The sequence below is a fragment of the Stomoxys calcitrans genome, chromosome 2, assembly GCF_963082655.1.
Source record: "Stomoxys calcitrans chromosome 2, idStoCalc2.1, whole genome shotgun sequence".
NCBI lineage: Eukaryota > Metazoa > Arthropoda > Insecta > Diptera > Muscidae > Stomoxys > Stomoxys calcitrans.
Window position 1 is genome coordinate 69058542 of NC_081553.1, and position 13346 is coordinate 69071887.

Here is a 13346-nt window from a genome sequence, read left to right on the forward strand (position 1 = left end):
GTAGGGTCGGAAATTGATATTTCGATGTGTTGCAAACGGAATGACTAAATGAATATACCCCCTATCCTACGGTGGTGGGTATAAACTATATTGAAATTTTATTAACTCATGTTAAAAATTAAAAAAATAAAAATATAAAAAAAATGTTTTTGCCGAAACCCGGGATTGAACCGGGGACCTTTAGATCTTCAGTCTAACGCTCTCCCAACTGAGCTATTTCGGCACATGCTGCCTTAGCTGGTTAAACAGCAGTGGCTATTTTTAACAGCCATGTCCACACACACACACAACGACTTCTCCCCCCAATTTACACTCAAATAAAAATGTCTTTTTCATTCGTCTAATCGTTGTTGTGATAAGATTATCACTCATTCACTCAATGTGCTTTGCTGGGTCCCCTTCCACCCCACTTTTGTTTTGTGGTTTATAAATAACAAGAAATTATGTATTCATACATACATACGTACATGGATATCTCAAATAAATGTTCGTACCATTCCGTGTGTTTGCATTTAACCATTGATGTGTCTTGTTGGGACTGCATAAATATTCTATTATTAAAACTCACTCCATCCAACCTGGCTGATTGTGTATGGCTGTGTATGATGCTCTTGCATGGTAGTCACAGTGTGTGACAAAACTAATGCTACAAAATATGAAAGCACAAAAGCTTTGATTTCTATGTAACTAATAATACTACTATTCTACAAAATTATCCTATTTACCAAAATCGAATAATAAAAACTAGTTGATATGGTATTCAAACATGATTTATATATTTTGGCTAATATTATTCTAATACCATTTACATAGAAAATCAATTCATTATGAAAAGGATTCGTAAAGGCAGTAAGTTTGAGTTTGGTGAATAAAGGTATTAGTGGTAATAGAAACTTTTTACTGGGTGTTAGACCTACATAAATTTTATCGAAATTACATTTTCTTAGCAAATGTTGTCCAAATATGATTCTCATAGGAAATGCTAACAAAATTAGTTTCTCGTATGCATAGAACATTTCGCCGGAACTTTGCTTCATAGAAAGTTACGTCGAAACTAGATTTTCGAGAAAATTTCATTATCGTGACAGCTTGTTAGTCAATATGTACATATTTTGGAGTAAAGTATAAATCTCATATCAACAGATAATACTAGTCAACAGTCAATACTATCCTCGGCTCTCCTTGTGAACAAAAATATTTCAGATTGAGATTACAGATTACGCCATAAATTAGTTTTTAGTGAGAGGGTGTTCGTCAACAAGTTCGAAAGTGCCTGTTCTTAAGAAAAGAAATTAGTGGAAGTTTCGACTTAATATTAAATTTAATATTTTTAATAACAAATACAATTTTTAATGGTGAAGGACAATCAAGCGAACAATTTATTAAAAAAAAAATATTTTGTATTTTTTTACTCGATGCTGGCTTTGGGAACCATAAAAAAGAGGATTTCCAGTATTCAGCATTTGAGTGCAGGGTGAAAAATGATTCTTCTGCGCCCTTCAGAAATCGAATTGGCAGATCGTTTTATAAGGAAGATATATTTATATATTGTCCGAAATCATAATTTGTACTACGTTGGAGGCCTTCGTTATGCAAAAGTTACCTGTCCGCCCATGAATGAATTTCCGGGTTCAAACCCTAGCGAGGTAATCCGAAAAAAAGTCCCTTAACTGATATAATCATGCTGCAGCTACTTAAAATTTAAAGTTGATTTTTTTTTACCCAGTATGTGGTTCAGTTCGATTATAGGACTTATTTTCAAACTACTTTCTTTATGCATCCCCTTTTGTAACTGATCACGCAGTTTGCCGTCTTCTGCTCACAAAAGGAATATTTTCCCACAAATTGTTCCAAATTTCAAAAATTTGTTGTAATAGATAACCTTTTATTATTTATTCATAGTTTGTTAGCAGCAGTAGTACTCGAATTCCAAAGTAGCAGGCTTGCTGCTGAAAAGTCTGTTGTTCGCTGAAAATGACTGTTGCTTAATTATGAAGGAGAAGTTAGAAGAAATAACTAAAAGCGTGCTAAGTTCGGCCGGGCCGAATCTTGAGAACCCACCACCAAGGATTCTGCTAAAGATGTATACAAAATAACTTTAGTTAAAGGGCATAATTTCTTTCTACATACCAACATTCTCTCAACCAGCAAAAATAAAAGCTTCTAGGAACTGAACAAGAATGATCGAGAGACCGGTTTACATGGGAACTATATCAGATTATAGACTGATTTGGACCGCGTTTCGCACAGTTGTTGTAAGTCGTAAAGAACACCGCATACTAAATTTCATCCAAATCGGGCAAAAGGACTCAAGATATCAAATCGGGAGATCGGTTTATATGGGAGCTGTTATTGACCAATTCGAACCGTACTTAGCAAAGTTGTTGCAAGTCATAACGGAACACCACATGCAAATTTCAGTGAAATCGAACAAATATTGCGGCTTGTAAGGGCTCGAAAAGTCAAATCGGGGGATCGGTTTATATGGGAGCTATATCAGATTATAGACCGATTTGGACCTTACTTAGCACAATTGTTCGAAGCCATAACATAAAACTACGTTAAAAACTATAGCCAAATCGGACAAAAGTTGCGGCTTTCAGGGGCTGAAGAAGTCAAATCTGGAAATCGTTTTATATGGGAGCTATATCAGATTATAGACCGATTTGAACCGTACTTGGCATTGTTGTTAAAAGTCTTAATAGAACACCACATGCAAGATTAAAGCAAAATCGGACAAAAATTGCGACTTTCCGAGGCCCAAGAAGTCAAATCAGGAGATCGGTTAATATGGTAGCTATATCAGATTATATACCGATTTGGACAGTACTTAGCACAGTTGTTGGGAGTTATAACAGAACACTACGTAAAAAATTATAGCTTAACCAGACAAAAATTGCGGCTTCCAGGGGCTCAAGAAGTCAAATCGGGAGATCGGTCTATATGAGAGCTATATCAGATTATAGACCGATTTCAACCGTACTTAGCATATTCTTTGGAAGTCATAACAGAACACCACATGCTTAATTTCAGCCAAATCGCACAAAAATTGCGGCTTATAAGGGCTCAAGAAGTCAATTCGGGAGATCGGTTTATATGATAGCTATAAAAGATTATATACCGATTTAGACCGTACTTAGCACAGTTGTTGGGAGTTGTAACGGACCTCTAAGCGAAAAATTATAATCAAATCGGACAAAAATTGGGGCTTCGAGGGGCTCAAGAAGTCAAATCGGGAGATCGGTTAATATGGGAGTTATATCAGGTTGTAGACCGATTTGGATCGTGCTTAGTACAGTTGTTGGAAGTCTTAATAGACCACCACATGCAATATTTCAGCCAAATCGGACAAAAATTGCGGCTTTCCGAGGCTCAAGTAGTCAAATCGGCAGATTGGTTTATATGGGAGCTATATCGAAATCTGAACCAATGTGACCTATTTGCAATCTCCAACGACCTACATCAATACTAAGTATCTGTGCAAAATTTCAAGCGGCTAGCTTTACACGTTCGACCGCTATCATGATTTCGCCAGACGGACGGACATGGGTAGATCCACTCAGAACATCGAGACGTTTAGGAATATATATACTTTATGAGGTCTTAGAAGAATATTTCGAGGTGTAACGAACGGAATGACTAGATTAGTATACCGCCATCCTATGGTGGTGGGTATAAAAATCTATAGTTGCCACAAATTCTTCTTTATCGCAAAAGAACATGTACTCGTATCATGAACAAAGTCCAACATGTTTCACAAAAGAAGTTAGGTTTTTAAAAAATTCCTCGATGTTAAACAAATTATATTTTTTTTTGTTGCATGTACTCTAAGCAAGTTTCAATTTAGAAAGAGGAACCTCAAGTAGTTTCTAATCATAAAAGAAAATTAATTTGAAAATAGTCCGATATAATCCATAAAAAAAGTATTTGTACCAAATTGTTTACATACTTACTTAAATTGGCTATGACATGATCTCTTACTTAAATTGGCTAGAACATTTGACCCTTTAGCCGAACGTAGAATAGCGTTCCATGCGCCTCGATCTTCTGCGTTCCTTTTAAAGTCTCCGACACCAAGTTTCGAGACGTATCCCACCACTTAATCTTTCCATTGGGGTCTTGATCCGTGATCGCCTCTAAAAGAATTCTTTGCTGGGTCTTCTTAATCCATTCTGACAACTTGACCTAGCCAACTCATCCGTTGTATTTTGATGCGTTCAACTATACTATATATATATATATATATATATATTATCCATCAACGCAAACTGGTCTATTTATTTTACGTAGGATTTTTCTCTCAAACACTCCAAGTACTGCCTCATCTGCTTTCGCAAGTACCCATGCTTCAGAGCCATACAACAGTACGGGTAGTATCAGTGTCTTGTATAGTGTAATTTTCGTCTGTTGAGAGGTGGCTTTGCACCTCAGCTACTTGCGTAATCCAAAGTAGCATCTGATAGCCAGTATTATCCTTCATTTTTTCTCAAAACTGGTGTCATTTGTTTCGGTTACGGTGGTGCCGACGTAGATAAAGTTGCTGACTGTCTCAAAGATGTAGTTCCCGACCTCTTCCATTTTCTCTATCTGCTCCAGTTTACAGGGCTTTGTGGGAGTTTATATCATCCACTTTGTCTTATCTCAGCTCAATTGCTCTATTCTTTCGCGTGCTAACAAAGACAGACGGGCAGGTAGACGAACATAGCTAAATCATTATTGAACTTTACTGGGTTAGAGATGAATAAATAATAGTAAGAGATGAAAAACCTGAATTATGACTTCTGTTAACATCTAATCATAATCCTTTGGTACTTTCTGAACTTTATAAATGCAATCTAGGATGAAAGGTACATAAGATTTCAGCTGGGTAAAACATTATTGAAAATTTTGTCGAATTTTTTCCAAATTTGATTTTAATCGACAATTTATCAAAGCAAACTCCATATTTGGATTTTATATTCATAATCCTAAACCTTCGAACTTACATACATTAAAAATTTACTTATAACTATGAATTTTTATTTAAAAAATCTATTTCTGCCGAAACCCGGGATTGAACCGGGGACCTTTAGATCTTCAGTCTAACGCTCTCCCAACTGAGCTATTTCGGCACTTATACATTCAAGCAGTAAGTTATTTTCTATCATATTCCTTTTTATAGGAAGTACGTGTGGCAAATCTGTTATAAAAAAAATATTATATTGTGTTCAAGAAAATATTTTAACTTATGTCAATTTTATTGGTGAAATATTTTTTTTATAATAAATTGTTTAGAAACAAAAAACTATCAATGCCGAAACCCGGGATTGAACCGGGGACCTTTAGATCTTCAGTCTAACGCTCTCCCAACTGAGCTATTTCGGCAGACTTGTACTGTTGTGGTGAGTGTTCCATTTATACTCCCAAAAAACGATTTTAAAACAGGTACGAATGCCTTGACAGAAATATTACGGAAAAATTTTAATGCTCTAGTTTGATCACATACTGCGTTTTTAATAAAAATAATATATGTACGATACATATATTAATGACAGACATTTTCCAAAGTTATGACTTTTATTATATATACATATGTATGAGTTGGGAGTAAGAAAGAACTAACCGCATACGTGATCTGCATTGAATTATAAGTTTTTTGTTAGATTTCTTCATCAAATAGAGTACATATTCGCAATATACGTATGATATGCTGGGTCTTATGCATATATTTATTTTCATTTATTTTCCATAATTATTTATTGGCAACTATTTTCACATAATCTAGCCATCGTTTTGAAAAATCTCTTGAATATTTTTCAAGTTTGCGTTGTTTTAACTTCACACTTCATGATTATCAAGCTATTCACACATTACATTATATGATGGCTACATTGATTAGCCTTTGCTTGTATTTGGTCTGTATACATATTTAGATTGTTTTAAGTTTTGTATAAATTACTTATTAAAAAGTGTTCCATTTGCCGAAACCCGGGATTGAACCGGGGACCTTTAGATCTTCAGTCTAACGCTCTCCCAACTGAGCTATTTCGGCATGTGGTAGTAGTCATTCATTATAGAAATATGAATGTTTGCTATCTCTATAAATGATTTTAAATACAATAATATAAACACAAGTGTTGTCAACTATAGCTTTTAGAAAAACAAACATATTTCTATTTATTAGTTTCAATAATTCCCTTATTTAACTGGATTATCCAATCAAATGTCCCCATTCAAATAACATACAAAGAAAATATTATGCCGAAACCCGGGATTGAACCGGGGACCTTTAGATCTTCAGTCTAACGCTCTCCCAACTGAGCTATTTCGGCGGATTCTAATATACATCTTTAGATATCACTTGAAAATTGAACGTTCAGTCTAATGATATTGTTTAGATTTTGTATATACTATTTATCCGAAGCTTTACAATGAACTTAGATTGATGGTGATTATGATTTTTCATTGCTCAGAAAATCCTATAAAATGTCAGCCTTGAGGATTCTTTTATACTCGCCAGCAAGTCTAGCTTTTACCAAAGTCTGCCAACAATGACATGGATTGTAAATATATTGCAAGCCATGAGATGAATATGGCGTGATCTCTTATTGAATTCTAAATATGGATTTATATGGAACTTATGTTCGATTCAAAACTGATTATATCATGTTTGGTTATTGGATGTATGTAGCCATAGCAAAATTCAACTTCATAAGTTTCAGCCAAATTTTAAAATTATTGGATTCTCCAGATTTGTAGAAGCAGTACAAATTTGGATTTGGACCATTGCGATCCCAACGAATCTCAATCAACAAGCAGCTACCCTTATTCCTTTTTAATTTAGGGTCCTCGTAGGTTTGACAGACAGGCGAGCATGGCTACATCGACATTCAATTTCGATATCGATTTCGATAATGAAAATGTATATAAAACATTTTTAAAACTACAATCGATGTTTATATAAAAAAAAAACTTTGCCGAAACCCGGGATTGAACCGGGGACCTTTAGATCTTCAGTCTAACGCTCTCCCAACTGAGCTATTTCGGCATATATATGTGAAAGGAAATAATAGGACCAATCAGACAAATTGAATTGTTTATCTTCTCACCATGGGATGAAAGGTATATAGATTTCGCTTACCGCACTCAGATTTTATACCCCACAATGATTTGCGAATCTAAAAAGTAATTTATCCTAACGTTCTTATCAATCTAACCATGTCCGTCCGTCCGTATATTGAAATCAAGATCAAATATTCGAATGCCCCTTAAACTAGCGGCTGTGGGCGAAAATTTATGTTCGGTATAGTCCGCAGCTTCTTGCACTTTCTACATTTAGGTATAAAAAGCGATTTTTCGTATTCTATACTGATACTATCGGAAGTAGCCATGGTCAGTTAATATCTTGGTCATATTGTGGTTTACCTCATAATCCTCAATATATCTCTTCATCACCATATATACTCTATGCGAAGTCAGTTGTAATCATTCTCTATTTAAACAGTCCGGTAGGTTGTTATAATACAGAGAGCTGCTGTTCTCTAGACTTATAGCAGTCTTTTCGTTTTTAACTGCGTTCTACTCAATTTAATATAATACATTATTTTTTCACTAGTATGAACTATTTGAGCTTTTGATTGTGAGCTCGAGCCAGAGTGTTTTGATATAGTATAACTGCACAGAAAAAAAAAAATAAAAATCGGTTTCAATCAAGAAATTAATTGATCCAATTAATTTTTTAATTGAGTCTGCTTCAATCACGAAAATGATAATATCAATCATGTAGGAAGAGCGAAAAATAGGTCTGCACATACGTCAATGCGACGACGCGAAACAGTAAAGACGTGCCAATACATTTTTCTACACTCTCAAACCAACATATTTTATTCATTCATTCAACTATACATTTTGTAAATCATTTAAATATCCCTTACATCTTCCATTAAACTTATTCTTTAACTTTTGACTTATTAAATATCCGTGTTTTGATTAATTGAGCCAATCGGGTAAGCATAATCTCACAATCATAGTTTTTAAAAAAGGTGATTGAAAAAAATTTCAATTTAAAAAAAAAATTTTTTGTTTCACTGTTAAACATCTTCAGTTTGGTCTATAATTTAACCATAAATCGTCTTACAAAAGAACAGCACTTGCAAATTATTGAATTTTATTATCAAACTGCGTGCTCTGTTAAGAAAGTTAATCGCGCGCTTCTTCCATACGTACGTAAATGCGTACGTAAATAAACCAAATTGTAAATTTTAAAGTGAAGATCAAGTCACAGTTTGGTGCGGTTTATGGGCTGGTGGCATCATTGGACCGTACTTCTTCAAAGATGATACGAATCGTAACGTAACTGTGAATGGTGAGCGCTACCGTAAGATGATATGGAACTTTTTTTTTGCCCAAAATGCAGGAGCATGACTTACATGACATTTGGTGCCACATGTCACACAGCACGCGTAACAATGGACTTATTGAGAGGCGAGTTAGGTGATCATTTTATTTAATGTTCGGGACCGGTCAATTGGGCACCTAGATCGTACGATTTGACGTCTTTGGACCATTTTTTGTGGGGCTATGTTAATGCTCATGTCTATACAGACAACATTGAAGCATTTATTCGTGAGATACCGGTCAAAATGTTGGAAAGAGTATGCCAAAATTGAACTAAGCGGATGGACCATTTGAGGCGCAGTCTCGTTCAACATTTGCATGAAATAATCCTCAAACAATTGATTATAAGGATCGTACTATCGAATCAAATAGAGATTTTATGAATTTTTCTGAATTTGATCTCTTTTTCTGAAAACCTTTCCTACAGCTTTTTAAAAATCACCCTTTATTAAAATTTTTGCAGAAAGCGCGCTGTGGTGCACGTTCAATTTGGAGGTAACATGGTTTACATATGTTAAACTGGAAAAGTGTGCTTAAAAGCCCAAAAATTAACTCTGCCCGAATTTTTTTACAAAAATTTCCAAAATACCTCATTCGCGCAAAGATTGTTTCAAAATCGCCTTTTTTAGGTAAATTTGTTGTGGAGGCTACAGATATTGTTAGGTGCAAAAAATTGTTTGTCTGGGTTTAAGGGCCATATGGAGTAAAGAAACATGTGTCTGATGGTAGTTAGTAGCACCAGATTTTAACATAAAAATATTCACAAAGCCACATGGCTGTCACCCGATCAAAACACGAGGAACCAAATTGATCACGTTGTAATAGATGGAAGGCATTCATACAGCGTGTTAGATGTACGATCGATCCGTGGAATATAGATTCGGATCATTGCCTTGTTGCAGCAAAAGTTCGCACCCGTTTGAACATGGGAGGAAAGTACGATCTGACACTGCACGGAAGCTGGACATTGAAAAGCTACAAACACAACAAATGGTAGCGGCATACTCCACTCGATTGACCCAACTGCTTGAAGAAAGCACTCCTTGTTCCGATGATATAATGCCGCAGTGGCTCACTATTGCCCACTCCTTGGAAAATGCGGCGAAACCCGTACTTCGGTACGACTAAGAGTGTCGAGATGCAACTGAAGCCAAGAAATCGTCATATAGAGCAACGCTCTAGATGAAGGAGAGGTAGCGGCAGAAATGGAGAGAGGAGAAACGTCTATTTAAAGTACCATTATGTGAGCAAAATTTCATAAAAAATCAGATCAGATTTTGATATAACTCCCATATAGACATTTCATCCTATATGGTCTTTTAAAGCTGTAGAATCCACAATTTTGATCTAATCTTTAGCAAATTTTGCAGAATGTTTTATTTGACGTCCTTATATGGGTGTCAAATTGCAACAAAATCGGGCCAGATTTATATATAGCTCCTTTATACATTTATATGCTGATATTTGCTTTTAAAACTGCGGTAGCCAGAGTTTAGGTTCCATTTAAAACCATGTTGCTGTTCTATTCGTTATTTCACTAAGTATACAATATTAAAGTCTGAAAAGATTTAGACATAAGTTATATTTATTAATAGTAGTAGGTAGACTCGGTAGTGTAGGGTATTATAGAGTCGGCTGCGCCCGATTTTAGCTTTTCCTTACTCGTTTGTGTATATGTGCCCGGAAGTAGTACTTTAGCTCAATGACTTGGTTCGTTCACTTTGTTCGTTCAATACTTCAGTTAGTTCATTGAACTATATTCGGTTTCATTTTACAACCTGTCAGTCTCTTTCACCGTTTCACTTCACAAAAGTTTGCCACTAATAAAGTTACTTTGTAATAAAGGACAATAATGGCCAACAGTGGCTTCAAAAAAAACAAAATAATAGAGCGGAATAGAGCTGGCTCAGCCGCTAGTGAACGAAATAAACCAACTGGTGCGAAATAGTTCAGAAAGTTCATTTCTGTTAACCGTTTAATTGAACTAGTTCGCGAACTACATGAACCTAGCTCATAAATACGACTTATCATAGATGATTACAAAGTGAAAGCAGTTAATGCTTTAAATTTTGAAGGCCAAATCGTTATTTCGGAATTCCGGAACTTGGTGGAGATTATATTCTCAAACTTATACAGTAGACAAAATGTTCTAAATGGGACCTAATTAAAGTTGAAAAACAAAAACAAAATTAAATTTTTAGCATTTCTATTTACTCATATTTTGGATGAATTCCTTATCTCGGGTAAACTGTATTGTTTGAATTTATTAGACCAATGTATTTTGAATATGACCCATAGACACAATTCTCAGTTCCAACTTGTCTAAGGACCTTTAAACTCACCATTAGATTGATATCGGGCATGAACCCGAGCCAAATATTTCCCAAATGAAAGATGTTTTGAGAGAAGATAATAATCGTTTAATAGATTCCAATGAAGGTGATTCCAAGGCGAAATATTTTTCATTTTGTCCATTATTTCTTTTTTATACACCACTTATATATAAAATGATGTGCTATTGCCGAAACCCGGGATTGAACCGGGGACCTTTAGATCTTCAGTCTAACGCTCTCCCAACTGAGCTATTTCGGCATACAATTTTGCTTCAAGTAAATCTTAGACAATATAAATTGTAAAGTATAAAGGAAAAGTATACCATTAATAAACCTTAATCAGATTCCAAGATAATTTAAAAAAATCCTGAATATTCCTAGAAACAAAACCGGTTTTATAACAAACCTCTTTTTCCTTGTTGAGCTTCAAACTAAATTTTAATAGTTTTTCATCACATTCAAACAAAAACTTGATTGCTGCCGAAACCCGGGATTGAACCGGGGACCTTTAGATCTTCAGTCTAACGCTCTCCCAACTGAGCTATTTCGGCTCATGTTCCATTCATCAGCTTTCTGTTTACAAAATTCCATTGCTTCCTGCGACATTTTTCATTCAATTTGCAGCATGTCAATTTTGAAAATTTATCAGACTCTATATGTCACTCATTCAGTACTGTCTGCTGCGGCTGTCAACATGCACATCACGTGTCAGTGGACAAATCTGGACTACTGTCACTAATAATAATCCCCGTGCAATATTAATCACGGATGACATGAAACACATGGCCAATATTAATAGGGCTTAAACTATCATAAGAATGAGACAATGAAGGCATAGCAAACATCATAAATGACCGCCAACAAAGAAATGGTCAATCACATGTACAGAGCCCCTATGGGCGAGAGAAAAACCGAGGAGAAGGTGGTTGTTAGACTGGCTACCAATCGAGAAATCAAAAGGTGTGTTCCATTGACAATTGATATCTGTGACAGCTACAGCGGTGAGTGAGTAATGAGCACAGTCTGGAGGTCTCAGAAAAGTAAGGCAAGGAGGGGGTTTTTTCCACATTTCTTCAAGTAGCAAAAATACCAATTTTTGTATTAAAATTTCTTAATCTTTTGTAAAATTGTATTGCCATAGAAATTTTGATAAAAATTTTATTTGTATAAAAAATTTTGTCAAAATGCTATTTTTGTAGAAGTTTTTATTTCTATAGACAAAATTTTCAAAATTTTATTTTTAGGAAAAACTAGCTGGACCGGGTCCGCTCCGCTGCACCTTCTTCTAATTCATATGGAACAGCATTTTCGTTGGAATATTTATTTTCCACAATTAAAGAGTTTTTAGTGAAATACCATGCTACGAAAATAGTAAATCGCTTGATAAAGTGTTAAACAATATAAGTACCTTTATGTGAATCCCACATGATCTTTATTGGTCTACGAATTTAAGTTTGGAAGTAAGGTGTACTCCATTCTTAAAATACTTAATTTCAGCGCGATACTCTCATGATGTCTGATTTAGGTGTGTTTTCGGGGGTGAGGTGGTCCCCCCAGACACTTGGCCCTGAAAAATATCAGCATCGTGCTCTTCTCTCAAATACCATTTATTTAAACCCCATATTGCCATTGGTGTTGAGGGGAGTTTACAGGATGAGGCGTCCGCTAAACACGTGGTCCCAAAATTGGTTATCAAATTCATTTTCTAATCTAAAATTCCTTTCATTTGAGCCACATATTGGCATGATCGAAAAATGTTTACCCTTTGAGGGGTGTTTTGGGGAAGGGGTGATGCCTTAAATACATGGTCCTACATTTTGATATCAAATTCGAATTCTACTCCCAAATACCTTTATTTGAGCCCCATATTGCGATGGTCAGTAAAAAATTGCTGTTTGTGCTCTATTCGCATATATTTGAACCCAATATTGTCATTGGCCTCAAAATTGGATATCAAATTCGTTTTCTAATCTCAAATACCATTCACTTAAACGCCTTATTGAAAAAGCCAGCAAATATGTCCGGTTTGGGGTGTGGGCCCTAAAAACTATTAATATCGAGCTCCACTGTCTTGAAGATCCAAATTGTCTTGGTGAGCAAATGCGTCCTACTTGGGGGTTGTTATGGTGGTGGGATGTCCCCTAGACAGTTGGTCCCGAGTTCTGATGTCAGATTCATGGTCTACTCCCAAATACCCTTCATTTAAGCTCCATTTTTCCATAGTTGGCAAACATGACCGGTTTAGGGGTGTTTTGGGGGATGGGGCGGCCTCTCAGCGACTTGGCTTTGAATATATATATCAGATTCGTATTCTTCTCTAAAATACCTCTTATTTGAACCTCATATTACAATGATCAGCAAATACTTCCTATTTGAGTGATGTTATGGGGGTGGGGTGGCCGCCATAGACACTTTTCCCGAACATTGATATCAGATTCGTGCTTTACTTCAAAAGGCCTTTCATTTGAGTCCCATATTGCGAAGGTCGTAAATTTGTCTTCTTTGGGTTATGTTATCGGGGGTGCGCGGCACCCCAAACGCTTGGTCCCACATCTGGATATCAGAATCGTATTCTACACTCAAATACCTTTCATTTAAGCCCCATATTGCCATGGTCAGTAAATAAGTCTTGTTGTG

At 35.6% G+C, this 13346-nt stretch overlaps 1 long non-coding RNA gene and 8 other non-coding genes across 9 annotated transcripts in view; 1 reads left to right on the plus strand and 8 right to left on the minus strand.

Annotated features, from left to right (window-relative positions):
- LOC106085706 (uncharacterized) overlaps positions 1-13346 on the plus strand; it is a 234342-nt gene that overhangs the window by 148001 nt on the left and 72995 nt on the right. The window lies entirely within an intron of this gene.
- On the minus strand, positions 151-223 carry Trnaf-gaa (transfer RNA phenylalanine (anticodon GAA)). Its single transcript has one exon. It is a non-coding gene; the product is annotated as a tRNA-Phe (tRNA).
- Positions 5039-5111, minus strand: Trnaf-gaa (transfer RNA phenylalanine (anticodon GAA)). Its single transcript has one exon. It is a non-coding gene; the product is annotated as a tRNA-Phe (tRNA).
- On the minus strand, positions 5292-5364 carry Trnaf-gaa (transfer RNA phenylalanine (anticodon GAA)). Its single transcript has one exon. It is a non-coding gene; the product is annotated as a tRNA-Phe (tRNA).
- On the minus strand, positions 5959-6031 carry Trnaf-gaa (transfer RNA phenylalanine (anticodon GAA)). The gene has a single exon. It is a non-coding gene; the product is annotated as a tRNA-Phe (tRNA).
- Trnaf-gaa (transfer RNA phenylalanine (anticodon GAA)) lies at positions 6239-6311 on the minus strand. Its single transcript has one exon. It is a non-coding gene; the product is annotated as a tRNA-Phe (tRNA).
- On the minus strand, positions 6955-7027 carry Trnaf-gaa (transfer RNA phenylalanine (anticodon GAA)). Its single transcript has one exon. It is a non-coding gene; the product is annotated as a tRNA-Phe (tRNA).
- Positions 10896-10968, minus strand: Trnaf-gaa (transfer RNA phenylalanine (anticodon GAA)). Its single transcript has one exon. It is a non-coding gene; the product is annotated as a tRNA-Phe (tRNA).
- Trnaf-gaa (transfer RNA phenylalanine (anticodon GAA)) lies at positions 11188-11260 on the minus strand. The gene has a single exon. It is a non-coding gene; the product is annotated as a tRNA-Phe (tRNA).